The sequence below is a fragment of the Rhineura floridana genome, chromosome 1, assembly GCF_030035675.1.
Source record: "Rhineura floridana isolate rRhiFlo1 chromosome 1, rRhiFlo1.hap2, whole genome shotgun sequence".
Lineage (NCBI taxonomy): Eukaryota > Metazoa > Chordata > Lepidosauria > Squamata > Rhineuridae > Rhineura > Rhineura floridana.
In genome coordinates, this window is record NC_084480.1 from 242,114,274 (window position 1) to 242,136,583 (window position 22,310).

The 22,310-nt window shown below is 40.6% G+C and overlaps 1 protein-coding gene across 8 annotated transcripts in view; it reads left to right on the forward strand.

The window, feature by feature from the left end:
* Nucleotides 1-22,310, forward strand: part of DLGAP1 (DLG associated protein 1) — a 554,365-nt gene that overhangs the window by 277,091 nt on the left and 254,964 nt on the right. For 5 of the 8 annotated variants that reach the window (XM_061596062.1, XM_061596071.1, XM_061596069.1 and 2 more), the window contains one exon: nt 4,356-4,460. The exons of the other annotated variants lie outside the window; for them this stretch is intronic. The gene's annotated coding sequence lies outside the window, so the exon portion shown is untranslated. The remainder of the gene's footprint in view (nt 1-4,355; nt 4,461-22,310) is intronic. 8 annotated transcript variants of the gene reach the window in all.

Genomic DNA, 22,310 nt, shown 5'->3' on the forward strand with positions numbered 1-22,310 from the left:
TAAATAAATAAAACACTAACTGTTGATTCTTACTGAGAATGGCTGATGCTATAATAGACTTCAATGTCAAATTTCCTGAAATTAATGAAAAATCAGTTTAACTTTTAAACTACAGAAGATAAAGGTCAGTAATTGGATTACAGGTACTTTTGTGAACTTGGCTGATTTTTAATTAATTTCAGCAAATTATGAAACCACTGACAGAAAAAAGTCCAATAGGGGTCTGGATTTCCCCCCCTCTTGTTTTACATTTTGGACTCTCAATTCTCTCTGTGTATCACCATGAAAAACAACCCTCTAAGTTTTTATGGCGAAACACAAAACAAGGAAGTGTTTCTGAGCTTATGAAATGAGCTTATGGAAAGCAGCAGAATGGTGTGGAGGGAATTTTTAATGTAACATTGTGGAATGCAAAAATTCCATGCTGAGTATAATATACAACAGCCACTCTTGTGGCTGTATAATGAAGGATGTTACCAAGTTCCTCTTTAAAAGGATATCACCAAGTTCTTGTTAGAAAGCAGTTTACGTCATTTGTCATGTAGTTCATATATTTGGCCTATTTTTATTTTTCACTTTGAACTGACAGTTTACATCAGGTAAATGTAATTTCTATACTTGCCCATTTGGGAGCTTCTTTACATTATATATTCCTGAAACTTCACTAAACATAATGTGTTCTTCACAACTGACGCAGAAAAGGCTTACATTGTGTCCTGGCTTGGTTGTGGAGGCAGATCCTGAGTTGAGGTTTTGAGTTGAAGATGAGAGTAGTCAGTAAGCAAGTGAAGCAAACTGGGGCTATGTCCAGTCTAAGAGGAGGAAGCATGGACTGGAGAACAAGGGCACCAGAGACAGGACATTCCATAATCTGAACAGATCCAAGAAAGCAAGCAGCTTGTCCCAATAGGCTTCTTGGCCCAACAGAATCCTTACATCCTCCATGGGCTTGACTACCCCTTCTAGGTTCCATCACATTTAAAAGCCGAGAGCTCCAAAGGGATAGCCCATTCGATCTTAGCACTTTATTTCTCTGCTAGTTTCCACTGGTTGTTGTTGTAATACCAGCTTTAGCATCCCACTTAAACAGGATTCACATTCAGAGTAATATTTCATAATTTTGTATTCTTGTGTAGCATCCAGAATAAATATGAAGGAAAAGCCATCTTGTGGGATTATGAGCTCTCTTTCTTTTTTGTGTCTTTTGGTTCACCAGGCTTCGTAAGTCGTTTGATAAGGCAATTGAGAAGATATCTTTCTGCAATAGTTAATTAATGATTTCTGGTTTTAAATTTTGCATGGGTTTCTTGTGTACTTATATGTTGTAAATAGCTTTGATATATTTTTAAGAATAGCTGTATATAAATATTTTCATAAATAAAAAAAGTCCATTTGTTTGGGAAAATTGTATGATTTTGCATATGACAATGGGAACTTCTTGACCAGTCTATTTCATAGTGGGATCACAACTCAAATTTTACTTATAGGGTGTTCAGTGAAAGTGCAAAAACTTGGCTAAATGTCCTCTGACTATTTGGATCAGGAATGGATTTCTGCAACTGTGTTACTGATTTTCTTCCTTCCCATGATGCATCACAGATTTAGGTTGCAATCCTAACACCATGTGCCTGGAAGTAAGCCCCACTGATTTCAATAGGACTTAATTATCAGTAGGTGTGATCAAGATTATGCTGTTACCTATAAACCTGGTAGTTTTAGTGCAGACATGGACTCTTAAGTTTCCTTGCAATGAATAAGAAGATGAGTTTTTCGTATGCTCATACAAGTTTTAATTGTCATAGACATGGGGCGTGTGAAAGAATTTCTCTCTGGGTCAGACTGACTAGGAACCATGATATTTGTATTTAAATATATGTGTTTGTTTGTTTTGCCATGTATTCTTGACATTGCTCCTCTGACATTGCTATGCAGTACACATGCTCTCTAAATATTGCATGCTGTGCTGGAAATTGCATAGGTTGATCTTTGCTGAGATGACATAGATATGGACCTGCATTGTGTTGAGGGGTTTTGATGACATGGCCTTTTGGTCCATTCTCATGTTTGGATTCTACATTTCTATTTTATGCAGCATGTGTTATTTCTATAACATGCTGAAAAGGATAACAGTTGGCAATTTCAGCTTTTTTCTAAATATCACTGTTATTGTCAACCCTGCTGTTTCTACTGACCGAAATAATTAGTGGTGATATTCATACTTGTGAAAAACGGCTTTCATTGTGTCTAAATAGGAGTTATTCATCAATCCATCAAAAGGATTATGTGGGAGAAAAAGATGCAAACAGAAGCTGTTTTAAGTAGGTTTTGACAAAGTTAAGATATCTGGGTACTTACCATTTAACCCTTACTTCTTTCCCCTCAATGGCTCTTATCATGCAGAATGGGTGTAAGATTAGAATTTTTATTTCTGTATTTTTAATGCAATTCTACGAACTATTAAAGTGGATTGGAAGAAAATGCATGTGCTACAGTCCCCAAAGGGATTAGGGCAATTGTGGGCTTATCCACAAAGCGATTTACTGTGTGTCTGGTACTACTTGCATCCCCTTTTAATTCACATGGGCCACATGATATAACTGGGAAGCAGAAGTTATCACACAGTTCTCCCGTGTAAATCTGTACTAATCCAATCCTTTGATAAGCTGAAAAGGGTAGGAAAAAACATCTTCACTCTGTATCTCTAGGGTTTGCAGACACTGTGCTCCAATGCTTTTAGGTGGGTGTGTCAATCATTCCCCTCTCCATGCCCACTTCCTCCTCCTCCCTTCTTTCATTTCATTTCCTGTGTGATGAGAAACTCCTCTCTCCCATTCTGTAAGCTTCTTTTATGTTGCTGCAAACAATGCCTTTATTTTCTTTCCCTCCCTAATTTGTGCACAAAAGCATAACCCTGCTCAAACAAAGATTTGTATTTCATCTGTATTGCACCAGTGAAAATACAAATAATTACATTCTTGAGTTGTTGGCGTTTTTTTAATGAAACTTGCTGGTAGAACAAACTAAGCATGCTTGGTTGCCAGGTAACGAGAGGGAGTGGGAATATTAAATTAGAGGGCATGGTCTTTAGAAAAATGCATGATTGATGCTTCCCCTCAAGTGTGACTAGAAAACACCATATTTGCAGCTAGCATTAATCCCTTACTGTAGACGATGCAAACAGAAAACGAAGGTAAAAATAGTGTCTTTAGCACGAAGTTATGTTCCCATGTGGATAAGCCCTGTATGTTTGACTGCTTACCCATCTCAAATATTCTGAGGAGAGTCATTCTATCAAGAGAAGCATTGCAAGCCAGAGTTTTCCCTAACTTGCTACACTGGACAGTGTTTATTTTCATCATGGATCAGTATGAAAGCACACAACCCCTGACCTGCATTATGAAGTGATACAATCCTGGGACGACTGTTCCACGTCCTTTTCTGAACGCTGTGTAAGCCAAAACTGGCTTGCTTAAGCTATTAACAGTGTGTTAATAGGTGCAAATGCGTGAGCATAGCTTTGAATAACTTCATGCATGCATGCATATCACTCAGCAACTACAACATTGAGTGGTACTTGCATGTATGTAACAGCATCGATCAGACATGGGAGCAGAGATTTCATGTCACCCAATTTTTGCAGCAGCCAGTGAGCAATGACGCTTAGTGAGCAATTAATAAGCCACCATGGCTGGGGGCCTGTGTTAAACCTGGTGGGTCACAACCTGTGCAGGTCTGCCATAGATGCTTTTCAATGTTAAATATACAGTCTATTTTACTTGAAAGTGTTGAATTGGGGGAGGGTGATTGAACTCTGAGCAGACAGTTGTTGGGCTGTATTTGACTTAGCAGGTCACATTCTGCAGGGTTTTTACTGTACAAAGATTATTCTAAATGTGATGGCCTTTTAAATAGTCTTGATCTACTAGTGGAATCCCTGTGATGATGTAATTTGAAACAACTGAGCAGGCATGACAAACCTAGCATTCACAGTTTTGGTAGAAGAAGCCTGTATAAAAAATTCCTTTTTTTTTTTTTAACAATTCCACGTCACTGAGATCAAATTGAAAAGTTAAAGGTCCCTATTATCAGACAAAGGATTCTTCTTTTCTGAAAGTGTCTCTCTCATCAAAGGAATTAGTAATCTAGTATATAGCCCTCTTGTTAACAAGTACAAGACATTCTGAGGTAGAAGGAATGCCTCCAAGGTGTTTTTTTTGGAAAGCAGCAAATGAGAATAAAAGATTTAAATACAACATGCTGTCCAAATTGCTTGTGATAGCCGCATGAGAAATTGCCAAGTGTTATTACTGCTAAGAGCAATTCATTTAGACTAACTTTCAAGTTTGCATTCCCAGGAAGAACAGGATGAAGAATGCAGCTGCAGTGATCAGAGCTGACAGCTTTAATAAAGAGAGCTGCTGAAGCTCCAATGTGCACTGATGATGAACAAAATACTGCAGGTACTTCAAAAAGTATGGAACATTTTTTAGCCAGAAATATGAGAGCAAAGGTGAAATAGCATTTTATCAGCATAAAAGTTATTTTGTGGAGGGAACCCCTTTTTAAAAAAACTGTGTTCTTATTTAACTGTTAGAAATAAGAGCGTGACAAATTACCCTAGGAAAAATGCAGGAATGAAGCAAAAATTGCAGTTAATAAAAACAAGGTGTGTTGTTCTTGAAATTAATTTTTTCATACCCTTTTTGACAGTCGAGAGCCAGTGTGTATAGTGGTTAGAGTGTTGGACTACGGCCTGGGAGACCAGGGTTCGAATCCCCACACAGCCATGAAGCTCACTGGGTGACCTTGGGCCAGTCACTGCCTCTCAGCCTCAGAGGAAGGCAATGGTAAACCCCCTCTGAATACTGCTTACCATGAAAACCCTATTCATAGCATCACCATAAGTCAGAATCGACTTGAAGGCAGTCCATTTCCATTTTTTTTAGACAGTCACGCTGGTTTTACTGTTTATAAATAGAACAACAAGATACAATGATACTGTGTCAACACAAATTATGAGATGCTTTGGGATAAGATTTTGTGGGCGTATAGTTTACTTTTGGATACCAGTTGGATAAAATTATTTAACATTTTTGGAATGTGGCTACTCTTGGTAGACTTGCACATAGCACTACTAATAAAGCAAGAAATGTTAAATTTGTGTACCCTGGACATAGAGTATCAGAACAAGCATAGCCATTATTATAATGGTCATAAGAGGCGTATGCAACAAAATACAATGTATGGTTGCCTTAAAAAATTGACTAGAAACTTCAGTTGGTACAAAATATGGCTTCAAGAGTATTAATTGGACTGGGTGTTGTGAACATATGTCAGTACTTCATCATCTTCACAGTTCCCCATTCTCTTGGTGTGCTCAATTCAAAGTACTGGTTTTACAAAGCCCTTCGTGGTTTTGTACCTTCAAGGACCACCTCTTCGCTTTCTCCCCTTCTATTCTCTCCCCTTGTTCAAAAGATCATCTCACCCATTATGAATCCATCTCACCAGGAGGTCTGTTCTACACAACATAGGAATTTGGGCTTTAGAGTTGTGGCACCAACCCTTCGGAATTCCCTCCCATTAAATATTAGACAGGTGCCATCTCTGTTGTCTTTTCAGCGCCCACTGGAGACATTCCTCTTTCAACAACCCTTTTATCCCAGTTGGCATCTGTATTGTAATTGTTTCTAAAGATGTTTTGTTTGTAAGATTTTTAAAAAAAAGATGTTTTTTGTGTTTTATCAGCACCACACTAGGCTCCTTTTCAAAGTGAAGGCAGGATATAAATTTAAAGATCAATAAATGTGACACCTTCCACATTCCATGATTCAACTGCCCTCACTAAGGTTGGCAGGTCAGAAGCATCCCAAAGCTTGAGATTTCAGAGGCGGGCCCTAGTGATGTCATGGGAGCAGGTCATAGTGATGTCACAGGGGCGGGCCCAAGTGATGTCATTAAGCATGATACGTTAAACATCAACCACAGTTGCTTGGAGCATGCAATTCAAACAAAAACATTTCTCTGATAGGAAATTAAAATAGAAATCTTAGCTGAAAGAGAGAGCCTGGGTAGGGAACATTTAATCTAGCCTACTTGATTCTGGCAAGAAGGATTTAAATGCCCTCAGGCCAGCCCAGTCACCAGAAGGCCATTGTAGGAAGAAAGGAGCCTAGTGTTGTAGAAATATTAGATGGGAGCATGCAGAAGTAAAGATGGATGCCCCTGAAGGCTGCAATTCTAAACACACTTATTAGGCTCCATAGAACTCAACAGGACTTCTGAGTAGATATGATTTGGATTGTGCTGTTGGTAAAGCTTGACTAGGGATCCTCTGCAAAGATATCCATATCCAGGCAGGGTTGGCAACCCCCTTCCTGCAATGTCCTGCCTGTACCATTCAACATGGCTGCTCCAAACCTCTTTACAGATTTGACCCTTCACTTCCAAAGGAGGTCTGAGAAATGAATATGAATAAGAAGATTCTCTACCCTTTTCTGTCTACCTTGTGGGCTGCTATAAACTCACTTTGACAGCTAACCCAATTCCAGTGAGTAATGATTGACAGAGAGAAAACACGTGTTTTGATCTACCTTCACAGATAGCAGCTTGGGAACAACAACAATTGTTGCAGCCACACTTCCAAATATGTGAATTCTCTTTTACCACTATTTGGCAAGAAACATACCATTCATCATCAAGTGGGTTTAAGGGGGTTGAGCTGAGAGCATGGAACCACTGTTGTTCATTCTATGGATGTAAAGGAATGAGGTTAAAGGGAAATGAAATGCAAACAGAAAAATAAAAGACAGTGATGTTTTCCTAAATGCAATACCATACCAACAACACAGTTCCTATGAGTAAGGCAGAAAACTCAGTCAGAATTCCTAACCAAAAACCAACACTGAAAAACTCCTGGCAGCCAGTCAGCCAAGGTCACAGAAATCCCCATGCAGCACAACCTGACCCAAGGGCTGAAGTTAATGCAGAATGCTGTGGCACGATTGCTGACAAGAGTGAGATGCTATCAGCACATAATACCTCTGCTCCGAAATCTGCACTGGAGGCTGATTTGCTACCAGGCCAAGTTCAAGGTATGCTTTCCATGCTACGTGTGCCACATAGTACTTGTTCTGCTCTTGTAAGAAAACAATCCTTTAGTGTGGCAGCACCTACTGTTTGGAACTCCCTGCCTATTGACATTAGGCAGACACATTCATTGTACTCTTTTCAGCACCTGCTAAAAACATTATTGTTTAGGCAAGCCTATCCCAGCATGTAGAAGCTGTTGTGTTTTCATATATTTTGAACGTTTTTAAATACCTGCCTTTAACTGTTTTTGCCAATAATTTTATTGTTTTAATTCCTTCTGTAAATCCCTTTTAGATTTTTTTACATTAAAGCCCTATATAAATGTTGCAAATATAATACATAAACAAATTTTGGAGTCACTGTGGCCCTTGGGTCTCTTTCCACTTTTAGGAACAAAAGAATCTACCTTATACTGATTCAGGCCATTTGATACCATCTACCTCAGTACTGATGACATGGTCTAGCATTGGCTCTCCAGGATTCCAGGCAATAGTATTTTCCAGAACTTGAATTTTGGGCCTTTGCATGCAAAGCAGGTGCCCTACCACTGAGCTACAGCCCTTCCCCTGTTTAAAAAAGTATCTTTTAAAATTGTTTTTTTCAATTCACTAATGAATGCATATCATACCTAGGGCAGATCCACACCATTCATTTAAAGCACATTCAACACCCATTTGAAGCACATGTATCCCACCACAGAATCATGGGAACTGTAGTTTGTTAAGGGTGGTGGGAACTATAACTGTGAGGGGAAACTACACTTCCCAGGATTCTTTAAGAAATATTTATATAAGCATGATTGTCAAAAATGTTATTTACACAACCTGTAAAGATATTTGTAGTGCAATCCGACGTTTGTTTATTCAGAAGCAAGTCCCAATGTATTCAATGGGTCTTACTCAAACAGGGAAGCGTGCACAGAACAGCAGCCTCAAGTGATAAGGAACACTCACCCAACCCAAAATTCAGAATCATGCCACTTTAAGCTGTTTTGCAACTGTTTATACTTGTTTTTATGGTCATTGGATTTTAAAAGGATTTATTTCTTGTTGTGAGCTGCCTTGGTTTCCAGTCAGTAATCCTACCTAATAGGGCTGTTGGGAAGACTCCATACACACACACACACATTAGAGATGTAAAAATACATAGACCCCATATAATAGTTTATTGTCCAAATAAGGTGGTCATTGCAGAACATTTTTAAAAAATAAAATCAGTATTAGTTTCCTACATAATAAAAGCAGTGATATCTATGTAAACCCTGCCTAATTGCTTTAAAAATAGGATTGGAGAGGAAGAGAAAGATTTACAACACAAACACACTTTTTTACTATGTTCACTCAAAAGTCCCATTAATTTACAGCACAATCCTAACCATGTCTAATAATAATAATAATAATAATAATTTAATTTTTGTGTCGCCTATCTGGCCGAAGTCACTCTAGGCGACGTACACAATTAAATTCCAGTAAAATTACAATTTAAAATACAGAGCAAATACAATACAGCATCATAAAACAGTGTATAAACAACGGGCATTCAGTAATATTGATAAAGATTAGCCCACCCCGGAGGTCCCGAAGGCCTGTTCAAAAAGCCAAGTTTTTAATGCTCGGTGAAATGCATCCAGGGAGGGGGCATGTCGAAGATCGAATGGGAGGGAGTTCCAGAGAGTGGGGGCCGCCACTGAGAATGCCCTCTCCCTAGTTCCCACCAACCTAGCTGTTTTTTTTGGTGGTACTGAGAGAAGGCCCTGCGTGGCTGATCTGGTCAGGCGGCTTAATTGGTGGTACTGGAGGTGTTCCTTCAGGTAAACTGGGCCGAGACCGTATAGGGATTTAAAGGTTAATACCAACACCTTGAATTGGGCCCGGAAAACAACTGGAAGCCAGTGTAGATGAACTAACACCGGCATAATGTGGTCACGGCGGCGGCTATTTGTGAGCAGACGAGTCGCCGCATTTTGTACCAGCTGTAGTTTCCGGACCGTTTTCAAGGGTAACCCCACGTAGAGCGCATTGCAGTAGTCCAATCGAGAGGTGACCAGGGCATGTACTACCAGTGGGAGCTGATGAATAGGGAGGTAGGGTTGCAGCCTCCGGATAAGATGTAGTTGATACCAAGCTGCCCGGCTCACTGCTGAAATCTGAGCCTCCATGGACAGCTTGGAATCAAGAACAACCCCAAGGCTGCGGACCTGATCCTTCAGGGGTAATCTTATCCCACTGAGTTCCAGGTCAACAATACCCAACCTTCCCCTGTCACCCACGAGTAGCACCTCGGTTTTGTCAGGATTGAGCTTCAGCCTGTTCCTTCCCATCCATCCACTCACGGATTCCAGGCACTTGGACAAGGTCTCCACAGCCAACTCTGGTGAGACAGACAGACAGCCAACACAGTCTACTCAAAAGTAAGTCCTATTGAATTCATTGAATTCACTGCCATCTTCAACAGCCCAGGAAAATTTAAACTTGTGAACACAAGAGAAAAAAAAACTTGGTACTTACTCAGTTTATGAGATTTTCAGATAAACAGGAAAAAATCCTTTTCTACCTTTGCAATGGAATATAAGGGCCCCCAGAAATGGAGACCTAGAAATCCTTTCTCAGGCCCAGAAATCCCTTGTCAATCACAACTCTGACTTCACTTACTGGCTACAAACCTGAAAGGACAGGGTTAGAACAGCCAGCAAAGAGATCATTTCATGTAAGTTGCGAGGGCGGCGGCTGACGTTTTGGTGTATATCTGGAGTACCAGACCACCTGGAAACTTAATTTAAAAAAAAGAAAAGAAAGGTGAGAGTCCGGAGATTATGCTAACTCACCCGGAATATCTGGCCGAAAACTGGACATCTGGTAACCCTAGCCCTCACCCATTGACTTAATTTTTGGGTTCACACAGTTCCTTTAGCCCTCTCCCTGCTCACTGGAGAAGTGAGAGCAGGCCTTTGGAAACAATGGTATTAGCAGAGATAGCCATTCATGTGTTTGGCATTCAATATGAGCCCAGAAATTCCATTTCCAGACAGTGGAATGAGTTCCTACCCCTATGCTTTCAACATTCTGCAGGCCTTGGAACCAAGGCCATTTTGGTTTGTTTGTTAATTTTTTTCTTTTAGATTCCAAATATACATGCTTTTAGCATGGTTAGTTAGCCCCCTGAAAATGAAGAAATTGCTGCCTTCTTTTTTAGTTGCTCTGTTTCCCTTCTCAATCAGGCATGAGGACCCTGTGGCCCTCCAGGTGTTGTTCCCCATCTCTGTTCTGAACTGAAAGGCAATTTAGCAGACAAATGGCTATTATAGGCAATGATACACAAATGGCCTCCATGAGTAATTTAATCCTTTGGCATAGTTTTCTCCTAAAAAAGGTATAGTGGCATGAAAGTCTTGCCCCTCCTACTGAAGGCCAAGAGAAGAAAGTGGGGTATGTGAAAGTGTGTTTTGGAGGGAGGATGTGTCATCTTGTGATTTTTTCTACAGCTGGCCCCCTGCCGGCCCCCTCCAATCCACCAGCCACTCACACACACACACCCCAGGGCGAAGGAGAAGACAGGAGGAGAGGGGGCTCCCCAGCCAAACCATACAGCAGAGGCTTCTGCAAAGCTTCTCTCAGCAGGCATAGGAGGAAGAGAAGGTGCAACACCGGAGGGCAAGAGACAGGCAGAAGGCGGCAAAAAATCTGGGGGTGAAATTAAGCAGATATTTGTCCACAGCCTGTCTCTTGCCCTGCAGTGTGGCTCTTCCTCTTCCTGGGCTAGCACTCCTGGGGAGGATATTGCTGTGGCCTTCACTGTAGGGATGTGCCCGGGGGGAGGGGCTCCTGCCTTCTCCTTTTCCACAGTAGCAGAGGAGGGGTGGCAGATCTGTAGTGGCACGGTGTGAAGGGACTCTGCACTTGAGAGAAGTTTACACGTGGTGAGGATGATGGAGGGTGAGAGAAGGAGTTTAGACAGGGGGAGGGTGGAAGGCAATTGCGACCCCAGGAATGACTATTTTGACTTCAAATCACCCAGTCTAGGAAGGAATTAGATGTGCTTGCTTTTGGTGATTTTACCCCCTCCCGGAGGTGATGGATCAGTTCAGGTTTCAGAAGAGGAGGAGGGACACATTCGTTGCAAACCATCCAAAAGACGTGAAGAATTGTGCCCTTCCTCTTTTTCTTAAAAAAAGAGGCTTTAGAAGTTTGTGAGATCTTCCCAATTCCTCCCCCTCCAATTCCCTTCTCCCCATGTGTCTGAAAGTATTCCTGATGCAAAGCATTATAATTTGCAAATGCAGAAGGAAAATGGGTGCTTCTTGCCTCAGTTTGTTATATGAGCAGCAGATTTTTCAAAGCAGTGTCTTCCCTTCTCTGTCAAACTCTGCTCCAACAAAACTCTTGTCAACAAACTTAGGCTGCGATCCAATACACACTTACCTGGGAGTAAGTCAATTGAACCCAATGGAGCTTACTTCTGAGAAGACATGTACGGGATTGCAGCCTATCTGCTCCCTGTGTGGAATGGATGCTGCTGCTGTGGGAGGAACGAACGAGGAATCAATTTTCTTAGCTAGGAAGGCAGCAACACCAACATGTTTAAAGCTAACTTGGTTTACTTGGGAGTAAGCATTATTGATCACGGTGGGGCTTGCTTATGAGTAAACATCCATGTGATTGGGTTGCATGATACCATAGCAGATTTACCTTGATAAAATAGGTTACTAATTTCTTTCTTTGGCTTTAAATAATTCATGTTAAGGTCATTTTATCATTCTAGGTACATAACCTTGGGGTGGAGAAGGCGTGGAAGGATCTTTCAACAAATGAGCTTCTAAAACCACAATATGCTTTTTAAAAATTCCTTGATGAAAATTAAATGGGGAAGGGCCTTGGCTCAGTGGCAGAGCAGCTGCGTTCCATGCAGACGATCCCAGGTTGAACTCCTGGCATCTCCCGGTAGGGCTGGAAGACACTCTTGCCTGAAACCCTGGATTGCTGCTGCCAGTCAGTGCAGACAATACTGAGCAAGATGGACTCAGTATAAGGCAGTTTCCTGTCTTCCTCTCTGTCTTCCTAGACTGGCTTAACTGCTTTCTTTAGTATACTGAGAAAGTTGTCTCCAAAAAAAGAAAAAGGAAAGTTACCTGTAGTAGTCTCATCTGACAAAGGCCGGCCAGCCTATGAAGTCTGTGACCAAAACAGGCCATCAGCCATGCAGGGTGGTTTGTCAGAGACTTGACAAAACTCCTACTTGCTGTCTATATGAAATTATAAAAATGCAGGTTGTAAAGTACTTGTAGGCCACAGTACTTAGCTGGTGAGTCTTGTTTCGGGACGGGGGAGAGATGATTATTTTGTGGAAGACTGATGGGTAATTTTAGGGCTAAGGGAGTGTGCAAGGGGGTTGGTTAATCTATGTTTGCTGGTGAATCGAATGGGAAGGGATCCATCCATGAGGACTGAGATGAGTGGGTGAAGCTTCCATACAACATTTCGGGGGGGGGGTTTTCTTTATTGCTGTAGCTTTGCAAGTCAGTTATGCAGGCCCCAGTAGTGTCAGTGGTATAACCTTAGAAGGGGTGGCAGTGGAAGGGGTGGCATGACTCACAAAGGGACCCTGTACTTCTCAATTTGCCACTACACTACTGGGTATATGTTATTAATTGCCCTGAGGCATATCCCTTCAAGGCATGAGGTGAATTCAGAGCAGTCCTACCCTTGGGACTGGTTGACTTTATTCACCTAGAGTGGAGCTTTATTCGCCTAGAGAACTTTCATTCACCAGTGCAGCTACCAAGCTGAAAAGACATAACAAAAGGGTTTATATATAGCATTCCTTCATGTGTTAGGACTATGGAGAAAAGAAACACAGGGTGAACATTACACAAGATCAACATCAAGTGGTTAACATCAGGCAGTTTGTCTGCTTCTTAAATATGTGCTAATGCATGTTAGAGTGCAGCAGTGCAGCTTACTATGGCTGTCCTGTGGCTGCTGCCACAGATTACTAATACAGATGTCCAATTTATCAATTACCTAAAAAACAAGGCGATTTTCATATTTTGGTTTATCAGAAAGAATTTATCCTTAGATGCAATATGATTTCTTTAAAAGCTTCTTGACACGGCTTATTTATGTTTCCGTTAATGAAAACTGACAGTATAGTCTTCTCAATCACTCCATGTTATATCATATATCTGTAATGAAGAGGAATTATGTCCTGATGAATTATTCACATTTGTCCTTTATATGACTCACTGGGTTGTTCTGTCTTGGCTAAAGTATGAGCTCCACTTTTCAATAGTTTATTTTTTAAAAAACTCACATTTTAAACCAATGATATACAATCATAAAATAGGGAAATCTGGTTATCCTGTAATTCAAATTATATAAAAGATTTTCTACCATCTTTTCTTCTTGGACTCTTAATGTCAACTTGATTCTTCTGTGTTCCACATTTTTCCAAATATTTCCATTTTTGTTAATGATATTTCATGGGCTTTTCCACCATAACATCAATTTCTGGTTGTGCTACAGTTAATATATTTAGCACTAAAACTGTAATGACCCTACCAAAGAGAAAATGTTCCCAGTTACATCCATTATTGAACTCAACATTTTACTGCCTAACTTTACAATACTTTGACAAGACCACTAGCAGAGATATTTACCTGCATTTTCAACATTGTGTGATATTGTCTTATAAGATAATAAAAACCATTGGTATGTCAGTTCATACCAGTTCTTTACATTTGAAACATTTATGCACACCCTTTCCCTGTCTATAGAACCAATTTTCACTATTTCCCAAATTACCTTTATTTTCAATAAAGAGCAATAAACTTCCTGGCAAAGAGTCACATCAGTTCCTGGGATGTGTTGGGGAAATGAGGGGGCTTTTGATGTGCTGTATCAACACCCACCCCAATGGTCCCCATTTCTCCCCATTCTGCCAGCAGAATATTGCTGGTGGAACAGCAACATGGGCAGAACTTTCTGGTAGCATGCCGGGTGACATCTGGCAGCATAAGCATCATCCTGCCAGTTTGCTCCCATCTCCATCAGTAGAGCAGCATCTACATCACATCCTGAGGCTCCTCAGCCATACTTACAGTAAGTAGATGATGGCCTATTGTCGATGGCCTTATTGTTATTATTCTGTATCTTTCAGATTAGTAGTGTTTCCCCTCACTTTTGTTTCTGAGCATTGAAAAACATCAAAATAGTTGGCACTACTTCGGCTTGCTTTTGTATTATCAGAAAGTTGATGTCCCTTAATAAATCCCAGTTGATCAGAGTCACTATGGTGATATATAAAGGTGTTAAGACAGGAGGCCTGCACAGATTCTTAAATCCTAGAATCTATATTGAGAAGTTCTATGTCCATATTAATAAAGAAAGTTGTATCTTTTCCTGGTTTGCATTTTGCTATCAGTTTTGCATCAGTCCAGGTGTCTAGAATCCTGCATATCCTTATTGTCATGAATTGTTATGAACTGTTGAAAGTGTTGATAATTTTTCCCCTCAGAATTCAGCTAGTAACCCATAAGATCCCAGAATTTGGAATAGGTTTTTAAGATTTTTATTGTGCCCTTTGCTTATATAGGTCTATTTAATGTCTCCATTTTTGACATAATGTCTCCACTTCTGGATCGTCCTATAAGTTTATTATCCATTATAGAAAAAAATTATGCCAATTTTTTATGTAACAAATTTAAAACATGGATTAGTAACTATCTGGGGGAAGAGCAAACTGGATTTAAATCAGGACATTCTGTTTAGTATTGTTGCATTTAGTAGAGAGATGCACAGAACCAAAAAAGGCAAGCTGTTTACAGTCTTTATAGATTTAAAATCAGCTTTTGATCTGATCTCACTTGAGAGATTATGGAGTAAGCTGAAGCAGTCAACCTTGGACAAGAGGTTGCTGTTCCTGGTCTAAAGTCTTGGTCAGCCTGTAATCAATGTATGCCATACTTACAGTTTTTAACAATATCAAAGTATAGAAGAGCTGTTCTGCTGGCACGTTTTAACATTTCACCCTCAGATTTGCTAAAGTTCTTATTAAGGATAGGTGCTGTCTGTGTAATCAACTGGAACTTGAAACAGTTTCCTGTGTGTTTTTTACTGTAGATTTTATCAAGATTTTAATTTACCCCCTTATGAGGCAGTTTTCCGGTCAGTCCTTAGAGACTCTTTTGAGCATTTTCCTTCAGACATCCAATAAATTCATAACAATAAATTCAATTATTGTTAGCTCTTAAATCCTCACTTTTGCTCTTTTGATTTTATGATTATGTATCCAGTTATATACTTTTTAATGGTTGGTTGACTGCAAAATAAAATTTTGTTGTTGTATATCTTAACCGCTTGCAACAGGAAAGATCAGGGGGCTAGGATTGCACTCTAAATCTACCTACCTGATGTCATCAATTATTCATTTTTTTGTCTTGCATATAATATTTTATTTATTTATTTATTTATTTATTGCACTTTTAAACCGCCCTATAGCAACAGGCTCTCAGGGCGGTGTACAACAGAATAAAACCACATTTAAAAGCCAGCGAATGTGGATTACAACATATAGATATAAAAACACAATTAAAAACAGATTAAAACAAAATTGATAGAAATTACAATTAATTAACTATAAAATAAAATTAAAACTAGAATTAAAATGCCTGGGCAAAGAGGTAGGTTTTTACCTGGCGCCGAAAAGATATCAAAGAAGGCGCCAGGCGTATCTCGTCAGGGAGGGCATTCCATAATTCGAGGGCCACCACCGAGAAGGCCCTAGATCTCGTTATTGCTCTCCGGGACTCCCTGTGAGTTGGAACCCGGAGAAGGGCCTTCGACGTCGAGCGCAGCGAACGGGTAGGTTCATAGTGGGAGAGGTGTTCCATCAGGTATTGCGGTCCAGTGCCGTTAAGGGCTTTATAGGTAAGAACCAACACTTTGAATCTGGCCCGGATAATAAAAGTGTAAAATGTCATCACCCAGCCCCTATTGGAGGTATTGCAGTGCCTCATCACAATCCTGGGATTTGCATGAAGTGAGGGCAGAATAGGGAAGCAAAAGCGAAGATAGGATGCAAAACAACAGTGGCCATTGGAGCAAGAAGGGAGGGACACTGACAGAAGAAAAGTGGTGATTTAAAACAAGAGAGATCTGAATAGATTGACAAGGAAGGAACACTGAGCGGTTGTCTTTTTTAAAAAAGAGAAATAGCAGAGTTGTTGTTACTATAATATTTATTTGTTGTTTACTACAATATTTTTGTACAATTTTTAAAGCATTTAATATACAGTAATGTTTAAAATACATCAGAGACTTTTAAAAGTTGGGTACAACACAGAAGCTAACACAACAGAGCCTGTTCCATCTCCATTCTCGCTCTACTCAAACCCCTGCTCACTCTGCTCAAATCTGTCATTCTTTAAACCATTTTTCTCTCAGTGTCTCCCAATCTCTGCTTACTCGAACCACTGCCATTCTTTAAAGCTGCAGTTTTTATCTCAATTATCTCAATTTCAAAATCCTTCAATTTCTACTTCAGTCAAACCTCGCCCATTGTTTAAACCAGCTAATTTCCCCCTTTTAGTGTCCCTCTTTTCTTGCTGTATTCAAACGTCTCCCTCTTCCATTCTTCAGTGAGAGATAAAGAATATGGAGCCCTCAGACATTCCATAGTACCTTCACACAATGTATTTCACTCCTGATATGATGTGTTTTCTTCAACAAGAAGTTTCCGATTCAATGTAGTAGTTTAGAACAGATATGTTATTAATGAGCAAACACCCATATATGTACAACATATATTGCTTTGTAATATGTTCTTAAACTTTATTTTTTAAAACGTTTTTAGTCTTAGAAGATGTTTTCATAGCTTTTTTAAGTAAAGTTTTTGAAGATTTTTTTAATGTATTTTAAAGTGTGTTTTTATGATGTTCTAATGTTTTTAGTGCTTTTGTTTGCCACCCTGGGCTCCTGCTGGGAGGAAGGGCGGGATATAAATCAAATCATCATCCATCATCATCATCCATCATCCATCAATTGAACCTTCTCTAACTGAATAAGCTAAATGACAGACTTGCTCTTAGTTCTGTTCATCTTAAAGATACAGCAACATATATCATCATGATTGTGTGTGTGCAAAGGGGGGTTACAAATAGGAGAGAGGGGAGGAGGCTTTGAAATGGGGGTGGTCTTTGTTGAAAGGGGAGTTGAGAAAAGGGAGGAGTAGGAAGGGAGGAAAGGAGGTGAAGGTGAAAATGGGACAGATGGGGTTGCAAAAAAGGAGGGAGTAGGAAGCATGGGAATGGGGGTGAAGATGAAAGTGGGGTAGAAAAGGGGCTGCAAAACAAGAGAGGATGGTGGCTTCATAATTGGGTGGAAGGTGAAGCAGATGCTGAGTAGTTGCAATGTGTGAGAGGAGGACAATGCAGGATGTTACCATGAGGTTGGTCTGTGTGCAAGGGGAAGTTGCACATAAGGAGGCATGGACATGGGGGTGAAGGTGAAAATGGGTGCAAGGTAGCACTGAAGAAGAGGAGAGAAGTAGCTTCAGAAATGGGGATGGGAAGGTGAAAGGGATGGCCTAGAAATTGCCTAGGATAGGAAGAAGAAGCTCAAGGGGGCTGATGTGGTGATTGGCAAGTGGAGCCAGTGGGGGCACAGCCCCCAAGTGGAATAAATTTACACCAAGTCTTTATCCCATATGTCTGTTTAACAGCATTATAATTACATTTCTATCAATTACATCACCAAGTTCCCAGATGCATACTCTTGGTTCTTGAGATATGGGGACAAGGAGACATGTACCCATGCTGCACTTTTTGAAGTATGAGATCTGTGTTCCTTGCTGAGGTTTATATAGTCTAGTGGTATGCAATGATTTATTTATTTATTTATTTATTTTATTTATATCCCACCCTTCCAGTAGGAGCCCAGGGCAGCAAGTTTCGGCAGAATCCTGTCTTCTGTTTGATCCTAAAGAGTGTTTTACTTACATAAAGAAAAAGGAAGGCAGCAGTACCTCTTTAACAAGTATAATATTATGCTATTTTCAGGTGTTAGAAGTAACATGGATAAGCATCAGATTCTAACTTTCATTGCCACTCCACCAATTTGGCCCAGTTCCCTTCTCCCTTATGCTGTCAGAATCCCACCAGCCAAAAGGATTGTTTTCCCGCCAGCACAGAATTGTGTTCTGCTAGTCTTTGGCAATCCTACCCTGCCCAGTGAGTGTATATACAAGATCACTAGCAATCTTTTCTTTATATTAATTGCACATAAAAGTTATCATATCAAACATATACTTATTCTTTAACTCAGAATCCTCCATTATGAGACTGACAATGCAATCCTATACAAGTCTAGTCCAAATAAGCTCCACTGAGTTTGATGGAGCTTACACTCAGCTGGCTTTAGCATTACAGCCTTAAAAGCCTAATGGACTTTAAATAATTTGTTCTGTGCCAGCTTACTCAATTTACTCACAATTGTTCCTTAATCAATTAACAATAACAAATGTCCCCTGTGAATTAATAATAATAAATCAATTAAACTGCATAATCATAATTTTAAATGCCTTATTAACTACTGCAGTTACTTAATAGTCAATCAATATTTCCCAGATTTTTAACTAATCATTTTCCACCTATTTAAACACACAAAATATTCTTTTCTTTAGTAAATCACAAATTAATGTTATTCATTCTGTTAAATGCTTGAACTTGCATTTGCATCCATGCATTATCCACTACAGACCTGTTAACAGCAGATGTTGTATAACTTCTACACATTAGATCAATCTTTCCCAACCTTGTGCCCTCCAGATATTTTGGACTGCAACTGCCATTAGCCATACTGATGGAATTTGTAGTGCAAACATCAGAAGGCCTCTATACAGATTCCTTCAGTTTATCAGTCAGACTCAAAGAGAAAGAGTTTTTCTACTATGGGTGTGGACTGACCACAAGATTTGGTTTGGACCTCAATTCAAACTTGCCAAATTATAGACAAATTGCCAAATTGTAGACAACTAGGTCCAGGGGCTTTTGTGCTAGGTACCTTTAAAGTTGATTGGGTGGTAGGAAGGACTAAAAGGGATTTACTTGCTGGAAAAATGTAGACCCATTATTTGCAAACAACCTTCCACGTCTCCCTCCTGATCCTTAAGCTAGAGACATAAGTTTTGATTTTGCAAAGCTACTCCCTTTCCTTCTACATTGCTGAGATGCCACAAACTGCTTCATGGGTCCCTGTCTAGACTTGTGCAGGTTTGTGCAGATCTCACTTTTCATGCAAGCCCAATTCCTCTGAGGGACCCTGTTTCACCTAAGGATTTGGGATTCATCTAAATCTGATGCACACCCATATTCTCTAGTGTTTCCAGTTGTACAAAGGTTCATAAATTAAATTCATAAATCTTTCTCAGACCAAAGCTGTTTTTCATCTAAAACTGTCTTAAGAATTCATTTAAAAGTGGGGAAAGAAGGAGAAAGGCAAAGCTCTCTTGAGATGCCGGGACCTTGACTCCATTATTGTAGCAGTTGATCCTAATGAGGTGTCCAGAGCACAGTCTTGTCCTGTTTTACTGGATGAGTTTCAGTTGGTACAGCTCGAGGATGTGGACAAGGTGCTTGGACAGGTGCGGGCGACCACTTCTGCTCTGGATCCTTGCCCCTCATGGCTAATAAAAGCTAGCAGGAATGGAACAGCCGGCTGGGCCAAGGAGGTGATTAATGCCTCTTTACGAGAGGGAGTGGTCCCACCCTGCCTGAAACAGGCGGTGGTGAGACCGCTCCTAAAAAAACCCTCCTTGGACCCTGATAATTTGGACAACTATAGGCCGGTAGCAAATGTTCCATTCCTGGGCAAGGTCCTAGAGCGTGTGGTCGCTCGCCAACTCCAGGCTCTCTTGGATGAAACTGATTATCTGGACCCATTTCAATCGGGCTTTCGGCCGGGGTTTGGTACAGAAACGGCCTTGGTCGCCCTGTATGATGACCTCTGTCGGGAGAAAGACAGAGGGAGTGTAACTCTGTTGGTTCTCCTTGATCTCTCAGCGGCGTTTGATACCATCGACCATGGTATCCTTCTGGAGCGACTTACGGATTTAGGAGTGGGAGGCACTGCTTGGCGGTGGCTCTGCTCCTATCTCGGGAATCGTCTCCAGAAGGTGATGCTGGGGGAACATTACTCGAGTCCCTGGGTACTCCAATATGGAGTCCCGCAGGGTTCAGTTCTGTCCCCCATGCTTTTCAATATCTATATGAAGCCGCTGGGTGAGGTCATCAGGAGTTTTGGAGTGCGTTTCCAGCAATATGCTGATGATACGCAGCTCTACTACTCCTTTTCATCTTCGTCAGGTGAGGCTGTTGATGTACTAGACCGCTGCCTGGCCGCGATAATGGGCTGGATGAGAGCTAATAAACTGAAACTCAATCCTAACAAGACTGAGATGCTGTTGGTGGGAGGGCCCTCTGCCCAGATGGTTGATGTTCAACTTGCCCTAGATGGGGTTACACTCCCCCTAATGGAGCAGGTACGTAGTTTGGGGGTCTTATTAGACCCGCTCCTGTCACTTGAGGCTCAGGTAGCCTCGGTGGCACGGAATGCATTCTACCAGCTTCGGCTGGTAGCCCAACTACGACCCTATCTGGACAGGGAGAATCTCGCCTGAGTTATCCATGCTATGGTAACCTCTAGATTGGACTACTGTAATGCACTCTACGTGGGGCTACCTGTGAAGACGGTTCGGAAACTTCAGCTAGTGCAAAATGCTGCGGCCAGAGTTCTCACTGGGACAAAGAAATTTGACCATATAACACCTGTCCTGGCGCAGCTGCACTGGCTACCGATATGTTTCCGGGCCAGATTCAAAGTGTTGGTTCTTACCTATAAAGCCCTAAACGGCATCGGACCGCAATACCTGGTGGAACGCCTCTCTCGCTATGTACCTACCCGTTCACTACGCTCGACGTCGAAGGCCCTTCTCCGGGTCCCAACTCATAAAGAGGCCCGGAGATCAACAACTAGATCTAGGGCCTTCTCGGTGGTGGCCCCCGAACTATGGAATGCCCTCCCAGACGAGATACGCCTGGCGCCTTCTTTGTTATCTTTTCGGCGCCAGGTAAAAACCTACCTTTTCGCCCAGGCTTTTTAAACATTTTAAATTTAATTTTAAACCTAATATGGATTTTAATTTATAAACTCAATGGCAATTCTATTTTGGATTTTTATCATGTTATATTTTTCACACTTGCTCATATTTTAATTGTGATTTTATTTGTTGTACACCGCCCTGAGAGCTTTCTGCTATAGGGCGGTCTAGAAATGTAATTAAATAAATAAATAAAAATAAAAAAGCCAAAATGAAAAGGTCCTCTCATTTGTTCCTACCAATTACACTTATGGTTGGTGAAGGGACAGTGAGCTAGATCACAGAAACTAACCACAGATCTTAGTGGTTCTATCTTTCTACAATCTATTCCACATTCAGACTTTGAGTTAATCCCCAAATGTGAGCCCTGGTGACTGCACTTTATTAGGCACTATAATCTCCACTTCTTGTAAAAAGCTGCTTTAAAAATAACCATGCAGAATCCTATAATATTATGTCATAGGTAGATTACAATTTCAACCTTTCTGATTCTCATGGTTTCTTAGTTTCCCACCTCCTCCGATTTTCTATAATGTGGTCACATATCATAATTTGTTGTCTCAAATACTTAATTTAGATGTACTTTTCCTCAATTTTTAAGTCTGCTTGAACATTCATGCATGTTTACATTGTTATGAATTTTGAATCTCTAGATGTTAAAAATATACAAGCACATTTTCCTGCATCCTCTTGGCTTCCCCATCCTATAACAATATAAAAAGAGACATTTCTTTCCTGTTAAAAATATATCTACACTGGTTTTATACCAATTCATACACAGTTCCTTCCCAAAAAAAATTATATGTGCTTATAACGATAACTGCACTTGAAGCAGCTTACCGCAAGGTAAATAAAAATGCAATTAATTTTCTGATTCTTTGCTTTCACGCACCTCAGTCACTTTTGGTGTAGGAACCAAATCCAAAGTTCTGTCAACAGCACCTGATAGAACAAGAAGGATGCTGGGATTCTGTCCTGACTTCTGCATAAGAATCGGGCCAAAGGTGCGTCTAGTTGAACATCCTCTTCTCACGGTGGCCAACCAGATGCCTGTGGGAAGCGTGCAAACA